The following is a 10,415-nucleotide window of genomic DNA, read 5'->3' as shown; positions in this document are numbered from 1 at the left end:
TTTTAATGTAAACCCATAAACCACGTGATGAAAGTCGACAGAACATGGCGGCGATCACTCGTATGTCGCTAGTCTGATTTCTAGGTACTCTAACTAAAGTGGCTAGAAAATATAGTGTCGAAATCGAGCTTATTTTCTGTCCCTCTATTGGAGGTTGCCGCTAGAGGCGCTGCTGTCAATCGTTGTGCTACGTTGGCTGTATCATCCTATGTTTATATTGGTTTTAAGTTGGATTTTTAGTAGTAAAAGAATTTAGATCGATAATAAATCATATCACAAGCAATCAATTATTATATAGTATCATTTTATTAACATTTATACATAAAGGAATTAGATTTTATTAATGCTAATTAAGATACTTTTTAAATCAAATAGCCTATACTGAATTGTCTATTTTTACATTACAACTGTTGAGTACTGTACAAACAAGTATTATTTAGAGTACAAGAGTATTCTACTCTTGTTATTACCAACAAGGTTTATTTATATTTACTAAAAAATATAGAATTTATCCTACTTTTAATAATAAAATGTAACTTTTATATGGCTTTGTGAACGTGTTCCACTGTGAGGGCTTAGCATTTGCCTAATAAGTTCTATTCTATCAGTTACATAATACTGTATACTGTTCATACAGTATTATGTGACAGTATAAAGCAATATTAAAATTACAATTAAATTCTACACAGTATATAAAATATAAAGGCAGAATGTTACTTTATTGTTCCAATATAAAATTACAAAATTAAGTATGTAACAAATAAACAATTATTAGCCTACTGCCAAGTATCCACACATATAAACTAAACTTATTAATGTGCAGCTGTTTCTCAAAATGGTACAAAATTCATGTTACTACTCATACATTGAATAAAAACTTGAAAAATTTCTCTTAAAAAATTTACAGATTAATAGGCATGTAGATTTCTCACCCTTTTCAAGAAAAAGAAAGGAATTAAAAATTACAGTGGAGTAAAATCTATAAATTAAAAATACACACAAGTCAGTGAAATTAAAATTAGGTCAGAAACTTGGATGAAATCATTTATTGTTAGCTATCATACTGCAACTGCAGAATTAGGCTATGTGATTCGTCTCTGTTTTAGGTAGAATTTTTGTTTTCTATTGTATTCTTTAGATTTATTTAGACCCTTTATGAGAAAATGTAATCTAGTAAGTAAGTAAAATTTTACAATATATTTAGTGACAATTTCTCTGTGTTCACTGCAGCCAACTAAATTGATACGTTTCATTGAAATTAAATCATTCAAAACATCTTGTACAAAATTCTTGTGCAGTTCTCTTACACTAAATGAAAAAGTATAATTATCTTCTAGTTTCATCATTAAGACCTGCAGTTCTTTGGTGGGATATGATAGACCACCTTTATCAAATTTCCTTGTAAATTCTGCTAGTGCATTTTCAGAGTTAGGAACATCAGACTCAAGCAATATGTTAAAACAATTGCTGCAAAGAAGAAATTGGTGAAATATTTTCAAATTGAACACCCTTGATATATACTTTGCATGAAAATACATCTTCATACTGGGCAAAAGTTATTAACTTTAGTGCATTTAGACTAGCATGATTATCTTCTAACTTTAGCTTGTTTTCTGCATACACAATTAAATTAGATTCATTTTTTAAAGGGCACCTTATCCAGAAATCTGGCACTTTTAATTTTTCAAAATCTTTAAGCTGAAGGGATGAAAATGAGGAAGATGCTGAGGATAATTCTGGCTGGATATCTAGTTCCTCTGAAGAGAGAAGAGGAGGGTTGACCTTCTTCTTCTTGTTTGTATTATTACTTAAATTTCTGTTTGATCTTTTCCTTGGCAGTGAAACATTACTATAGTACTTTGGGTAACCTTCAAACTTAGTAGGAACTGCATCAACAGACAGTATTGGAACATCATGGGGGATAATAACTTCTCCACCATTCACAATATGTTTCCAATTTCTGATTATAAAATGTTCCTCAAAGTGTAATTCACAAACCCTATGCCAGGGCTCCAAAGTTAAGTCACTGCGTCTGATTAATTTTTCCCAATCTTTTCGACGATTGTCGTCTTTTGGTGCCAAGAAAAGAGATTTTTTCTCTTTGCAGGATCGGTACCCTGTTTTACACAATGGAACAAAACACGTACCTGATTTTGATTTTCGGGTGTTTGGTTCTTGTTTAGCCATTATTTGATTAACATTTCCTATGAATATATTTACTTTAAAAACACAAATTTAATCGCTTTCAATGTTGTTGTATGAAAGGATGCTATGTAAACAAAGCGAAAGTAGCGCTACGATTGACATCAGCGCCACCTTTTCTGTGACGTCACTAACCTCGACGCAGGACCAAACGGTTATAATAGAGGGATATAGCGCTTTCGACACTATATTTTCTAGCCACTTTACTCTAACGTAAACTGATCTGAAGCTCATTAGGATAGTGGATGATCAATTTAATATCGTTAGGTTATGAAATTACAAGTGCCGAATGCGACAGGAGAAAAATCAAGACATTCAAAATAAACAAGTTTAATTATATAAGGCAGTAATTATTAAGCCGGGATTGATGTGCAGGTCGTATTTCCAAGTATTCTCGAAGAGTTGAGAAGAGGAGTTTGGCAATTATAAAATCCAACGCTCGGGTAATATCTATACAATGTTGCTTTTTTTTCGAAATTCTGAAGTGCTATTGATATAGTTTTCAAAAGATTGGCAGTGGTGGAATGATGCTGAATTGGAATTCATTTAGAAGAAATTGTTGAGTATAGTCTACGGTATAAACAGATTTCGGAAATTTTCAGCTTGAAAGATAAAATGGAAAGAGTTTTTGTCCGTATTTTGCCAAATTAACCACTCAAACATCCGGCCGTCACCTCGTTATACTAGGTCTCGAAAGTATAACAAGTAGCCACCGTTCCATATAAACAGTATGTTATTGTACATTAGACACTCGTGTATAAATTGTTGTTAGTTGGTCCTGAATGTACTATAACTCTCAAATAATATATTATCTCGGTGAGAAATTGATATTCGATTACATCATTTTGTTCACGACGCGTTTTACAAACTTAAGTACGATATATTTCGTATTTAATAATAACAGATGAAATTTGATGTATATCAGAAGTCACGGTAATGACTCCCCGGGAAGTAAGAAAGTCACTGGCAGGAATCTCCGCTCTTCAAACACCTACGTACTGTAGTTGTTTCGTACATCTCGTCTCATTCGAAGGAAAATTGTTTTATTAGGTAGTGTGCAAAATTTTGTATAAGTGCAAAAGTCTCCAAAAATGCTGTATTTTCTTTACCCGCCAATGCATAGGGAGTACTGGGTCTAAATAGCTCAAATTTCTGGTTCTCAGTGGGGTACTTTTTTTTAAAACTCTTTCCGCTCCGAGGGCACTAAGAGGGTCTCTTTTAGTAGACCTATTATGGGTTAGGTCAAGCCCACAATGGGGCGACTGGGTGGTGAAGGACGGGGCCCAACATATCCGAACGGACCACTCCCCGAAAAATTCCTGGGAATTTTTCGACCTGTTCGGATTCGAGCCCGAATCCCCCTGAGCCCAAGACTGCTTGACCGCTCGGCCATCCGGCCTCTCAGTGAGATACTGGCAAAACGATAGGTCAAAGTTGACGGAAGTTTCCTCATTAAGCTAATTCAGTTTTACGGCTTAATTTTATGCTTATAAGAATAAAATTGCGTGGAAACAAATGAATTTTATTCAAAATGCTGCTCGGAATCAAGAACTCAAATTTCTGCCAATTAAAACTTTTTATAACAATTTTACTAAACGGCGTTCAGTAATACAACGTTAATTTCAAGTATATTTTGATATAAACATAAATGACGTCATCGTTTCGTAATACAGTGGATGATCGGTGATCGAACAGATCGGTTAATGAAGAAATCGGATAGCGAACAAAGTCTTGGAACGGATTATGTTCGTTAACCGATCACCCACTATATTAGATTTTGAATTCAACTCGAATGTATATGCGAGGAATGATTCATCTTCTCGGCGACAGGGAGGTGAAAAATCACAAAATTCGGTAAAAAACAAACGTTTTACATTAATTTTCGTGGCCACGCAACGATAAAACTCCGACAATTTGTCGCCAGCGGTCGATAATTGTGGTGAATTTTCTCTTCGTCCAATTAAAACTGGTTCATTTCGAGCGTTTTCTGAGTTTTGAATAGCTTTATCGGTAAGTTCGGACCACCAACTTTCTAAATTTAGGTATTTTTGAACATTGTTCAGCCGAATATCGCAATTAGTGGCAATGATTTTCCTACAAAGCTCCATTTAGATAACAATTGATGGTTTTGGTCGCAGAAGCGACGAATGGGGTCTTTCCATTTATTTTGGGAGGTACTTTTTACTCTTTCTATTGTTAATTTTCTTTAAACTTAAATCCAATCGAATCGTTAAAGTAAAATGGAAATTAATAAATACATTAAATTGTTATTCCCAGCGATGGTTTACATACACATTATATCTCGCGCCGCCATATTTTCACAAATGTTTTGTGTTAAGGCAATCGACAGAATTGTAATAATTTGTGTGGACCGATTTCTTAAATTATTTATCCAACACTAAAAAAATCTCTGGAAAGATTGAAACTACCATATTTAAGGATTTTATCATAGTGACTTTTATTTTAATTAAAACGATCATTTTCTACAATCTTTTATCATAAATCTATATTGCATTAAACATAAAAGGTTTCTATATTTCTTACTTACAATTTAGATAAAATTAAGACAATAGGAATATTTCTTAATTAATGCGAGTTCTGTTTTGACAACATTGGCTCATTTTTCTTTGCAGAATGCAAAGCGCTCGCGGTAGGCTCGTAGTACTAGCCGACCGCGAGCGATAGCGAGACTGAGGGGCCGTAGCCCCCGAGGTCGAGGAGCGCCAGGGTGTGCGAAAAGGACTTATCTCTAACTGCAGACGATCAGTGTGCTCATGGATCAACATCTGCCTCTGTTGAAGGTATATATGGCCGACTTGCCGGACTGCCTGTTAAACACGCGATAAGCTTAGCAGAGAGAGCGACGCCACTCCCGATCATCGCGCGATCGCCAGAAAAAAGTATGATAACTTTCTTATTTTTCGTTTCCTGTCTAAAAGTAGGGTATCGTTGAACTCGTCTCGGTCACCTGAGTTCAAATTTAAATTTAAAGTCCCGAAATTCCATAGGGTGCAATTTATACTACACTCATATTTTGCGTAGACATTAAATACTGTAATACAGTAGAGAGTCGTTAATCCGAACCCCGGTAATCCGAATCGCCGGTTATCCGAACGATTTTCAGTCGGACTGTGTCGTGCTGAATCGAACGTTTTTGATACTAGATTTACTTCTAAAGTATAATTTTTATGTTTTTATATTCTTCAATATATTTATTTTGTTTGTACAAAATAAAGAAATAATTTTTAACGATACAATAGCCTCGATTATTATTACAAAAATTTTCGTTAGGCTTAAAATCGACGAAAATTTAACACGAAGCGACACGCGACGGAGAAAAATTCAACACAAAGCGACACGCAACGGAGAAAAATTTGAACATCAGACAGGTTAATATATTTTTTCGTACATAATCGGTAATCCGAACAAATCACTAATCCGAACAACCCCAGTCCCCAATTGATTCGGATTAACGACTCTCTACTGTAGTTCTATTTGAAAATAATTAAATGATTGTGTTTTTCGTTATCCGCCGTGTGGGCACTATGGGCTTTTATATTATTAATCTTGCAATTACCGGGAAAGTTACGTAGTTCGTTGCTGGGTTTTTTTAAGTCCGTTTTTGCGTGCTATTACAAACAAATTATATTTCTCATGCCTCAGATTAACGAATCATTCCGGATACAAATGAAAATGAAGAGAACAACCAAGAAATCTATAAATTAAATGCTTTATTAGTTTAATTTAAATTTATTAATATATATCCATCTAAACTGATTCGTTATGTTGGGATGCTAAATGCAGAAAGACAAATAAATGAAGAAAAATACAGTGTCAAGTCTAAGGCAAGATTGTTTGTTGACATAATTTAGAGCAGGTTTAGTTTAAATTCTGATTGTGAACAGATAAATTTTCATTCTGGTAGTGACGCGTGACCTATTTAATGCTTTATTTAGTTAATAAGAAAACTTCGTAATTGTTCCGTCGATAGCTCAGCTGGTAGAGCGGTGGACTGTAGAGGTATTTAACTACTGATATCCATAGGTCGGTGGTTCAAATCCGCCTCGACGGAGTTACATTTTTACTTTTTTCTTGGAAAAAATTAAAATATATTTTGAAGTGCCTCTTGTAAATATAATATTTTAACTCCTTAAAGATATAAACTACTGTATTAACAATCTCTTCTAATTTTTATAAAATTAGAAAATGACATTTAAAATTTGACAAAAGTACACAGATTTTTACGATGTAGCTACCGAGAGAATAGTTTACAAAAGCTATAACTTTTAGGTATTTCTGAATGTTGCTGTTTCAGAGGGATTTAAATTCTCCATGTGTATGCTGTTCTCAGACATTTTGTGGTGATATTGCTTGTAAAAACTGTATTTCTTTCCCGGCTGTTCTGTAACAAAGGACATAATTAGGGATTGCAATTGCTGGATCCCTCATCCAGCAATCCAGCTGGATCCAGCGCATTCTTCGGCCTGCTGGATCCGGCACCAGGTGCTGGATCCAGCGCTGCGGATCCGCAAATACTCAATTAACTTTCTAAATAATGGCGCAAAAGTCTACGTTGTCGGCGTTGCCGCTTTGCTACGTGCGCTATTGCTCGGCGGCAAGAGTGACATTGTCTTTCAGTGTGGCACGTGCTGCACCCCTTCTCTATACCGCACCTCCCGCCCTTTTACTTCTGCTGATCTAATTGCCAGTTGACTTTCCGCTCTCGCTAAATAAAGTGTCTTCGCACTAAATAAAATAAGTAACTCCTCTCCTAGTCTTGGTGCATAATTCTAATTTACGGTCAGTTGTGACGTCAATGAATCACGTGACGGAACGATTTATGTTTATTTGATGACCCTGAAACTAACTACTGTAGAGGCAGAAAGGGACTTCTTTGCAGCGGGATATATATATACAATTCATTAAGAAGTAGGTTGGGACACAACACCATCAATACCATTTGTTTCTTGAGATCCTACTTCCAGAAAAGTAAAAAAAATAAATAAATAAATAAATAAGTAACAGAAGTGATTGATTTCATTTTATTTAATCCTTTAAAATACTTTATTCAAGACAAGACTAATATTTTATAACTTCTACTCTAATTTTATTAAGTAAGAGTTTTTAACTTTTATTCTATAAGTGATTAGTGGGCTAGGCTAGGCAATTTTTTAATGAAAATTAGTGAGAAACTGAAACTACCTAGTTAGTTAATAGTTAATTAAATTAATAAGTATCAGTATCTTAGATATATGATGATATAAATGTATGTGATTCATGATTGTGATAATAATAACTAATTACTTACTCACTACTTTACTAACACTAATAATTAAATTACCTATAAATAACTACAAACTGATATGTAGAGCCTATATAAGAAAACTGGTAAGACTGATAGCCACTTAGCCACTGATTATCTGTCCTTACATTATTATAATATATTAATATAAATTAATTAGTAGAATTACCTTTGTTATTATTTAACTTAAAGATTACAGTATAATTATAATCTAAGTAAACATTTAAAGTTAATTATCTCTATCCCAAGTGTCAAACCGAACCAAAGTTAAGTTTATTACCTAAATGTGTAAGAAGTTTTACTGATTTATAGTGACCAGTCTAAATAATAAAAGTTTCTTAAGCATTTCTTTTTTTAATGTTTTATTTGTTTAAAAAAGAACCATAAATTGCTGGATAGATAGATAGATAGATAGATAACACTTTATTGCACCTAAAATACATCTGCACTGGATCCACACTGGATCCAGCTGGAATGATGTTGGTCCAGCAAAAATCCAGCTGGATTGAAAACACTGCTGGATTGCAATCTCTAAATAGATTGTATCATATTATTACTCTTTTAAAAAGCAATACAGAGGTATTTCATTGGCAAGTGCTATATGCTACCTGTTGCAGTAATTATATAGCGGGTCTATTTCGCTCTATATCATTGTCGCAGTTAATGGATTTATAGAAATGCAATAGATATTTTGGAGTGAGATTAGGGCATTATCTAAGTTAGGGGTATATAAACGTAACTTACGAGTTTTGTAGGAATTGATCGAACGGTCTAGGTGTGTATACAAAACAAACAAACATAACCAACATTCTCATTTATATATATATAAGTAATGTTTGAACTCTGGATTAGGGGTGGAAAAAAATCCTGTTCCGCTTTTGAAAATGAAGTATTGGAACTGCTCCAAATGAGAAACTTCTGACCGAACCGTTTCTCGGAACTGCTTAGTTTGCTGGACTAGACGCTTCCACGGAATCATTATCTTCTGTCGGATTTGTTGGACTCGACGGTTTCTCACCACTTTTACATATATAAAATAAAATATTTGTTTCTCTGTTCTTAACTGGATCTTCACCAATTTTGTTTACTTGTTCTATGGGACTCTGAAGAAAATATAGACAACTGTTTAACTTGAACACCCCGACCCTTCCATGATTTCGTCCCCTTTGTTAACTCGCAAACCTGCCTGATCTTTACCGAACTTATACTTATTCTCTGAGAGTCCGAGTAAAATATAGACTTTCGTGAAGTCTGAACGCTACACTCTGCTCCCGATTTCATCTTCTTTACCCTTCGTGATAAACATTATAACGGTAAGCTAAAATAACCAAATTTACGATACAGTTATCATTTCAAGGTTTATCCTTCTGACTTTTGCCCGGGCAAAAGTCAGAAGGATAAATATATAGGGATCAGACAGAAGATAATGACAGAAATACTCAGACAGACTCAGGCTCAAAATAAACGGATAGCAGATATATTATATCTGCTAGTTCACTAATAAAAACAAATAATTAAAAACTCGAATAAATGTATAAGTTTTATAATGAATTTAATAGCTATTTTGAGAGTTGCCTCCCCCTTTTCAAGATTTTATTTCAAAGTATTGAGTATTTATAAATTAATAGCATTGTTAAAATTTTAACATATTATTGGTCAATCAGCAATCACGTGACTGCGTCGTGAATATAGAATTATAATGAAAAGTATTCTAGTTTTTTTTTTTTTTTTTTAAACTCTTTCCGCCCTGTGGGCACTAAGAGGGCCTCTTTTAGTAGGCCCATTATGGGTTCGGCCAGGCCCACAATGGGGCGACCGGGTGGTGAGGGACGGGGCCCGACATATCCGAACGGACCACCCCCCGAAAAATTCCATTTCTGGGGATTTCTCGACCCGTTCGGATTCGATCCCGGGTCCCCCAGAGCGGTAGTCTGCCACCTTTACCGCTCGGCCATCCGGCCGCTAAGTATTCTAGTTATTGATGACTGAAAAATCCCATAAAAACTGGTGGAATCAGGTTGAAAAGTAAAGGGTTTTACATTGTGATGTAAGAATACTGGTACCAGATTTGAAAGTAAGACTCAACATATGAGTAAAGTGCATATTACACTGATTATAACTACAGAAAGATTTGGATGAAGCAATGTCGCCACGATAATAAATCGACAAAACACTCTTCGTCACAGAAAAAGGTTTTGAGCAATTCTTTGTACAGTACATTAAAGTTTCTTCATTGATACTGCTCGAAGATGCTCTAACGTTCAGCCAAATTATTGTAGATGCACCGATTTTAAAACCTTTGGAAGTTAGAAGTGCTGTATTGAAATTCTCAAACTCATTTAAAAATTACCCCGAAGAACTCGGGTTCAACTGTACTATTTTAGATGCCATTTCTTTGCACTTTTGCGGGAAATCGAACATACTTTTAGACCTTTCTAAAAATTCTCAACGTTATTTGTGCTCCATCGTGTTCAAGGTTGAGACGGGGAACGAATGCGCATACGTTCGCTTTATTCGAACTCTTCGTCTTAATGTTTGATTTTATATTCGAATTCATGTTTATGAATGATTCTGGAAGATCTAGCTTATTTTCGGAATTAAGTAAACCCGAAGAAGAACCCAGAAGAGGTTACGAAAACGCTTGTTATTCATCACTTAGTAGTACTACGCACGGGTTATTGGTTGCAGTGAGTCTTAATTATCGTTATCCCTGAATGGTAAGCAAATATGTAAAAATTGTCTAATTAGAATCGGAAGAGTGGGGCCTAATTCTTGCACCCGTTGAAAACGGGTAAGATCGGCTATAATGTAATAATATTAGACGGCCGGATGGCCGAGCGGTAAAGGTGGCAGCCTACCGCTCTGGGGGACCCGGGATCGAATCCGAACGGGTCGAATAATCCCCAGGAAT

General features: G+C 35.0%; 1 non-coding gene across 1 annotated transcript; it reads left to right on the top strand.

The window, feature by feature from the left end:
- The first annotated feature begins 6,183 nt into the window (after positions 1–6,183).
- Positions 6,184–6,274, top strand: TRNAY-GUA (transfer RNA tyrosine (anticodon GUA)). Its single transcript is given in 2 exon segments — positions 6,184–6,220; positions 6,239–6,274. It is a non-coding gene; the product is annotated as a tRNA-Tyr (tRNA).
- Positions 6,275–10,415: the final 4,141 nt, after the last annotated feature.

This window comes from Centruroides vittatus, unplaced genomic scaffold, assembly GCF_030686945.1.
Source record: "Centruroides vittatus isolate TY-2023 unplaced genomic scaffold, ASM3068694v2 contig_425, whole genome shotgun sequence".
In the NCBI taxonomy this organism is placed as follows: Eukaryota; Metazoa; Arthropoda; class Arachnida; order Scorpiones; family Buthidae; genus Centruroides; species Centruroides vittatus.
Note: the sequence above shows the minus strand (reverse complement) of the source record. Positions and strands in the feature narration are given on the sequence as shown.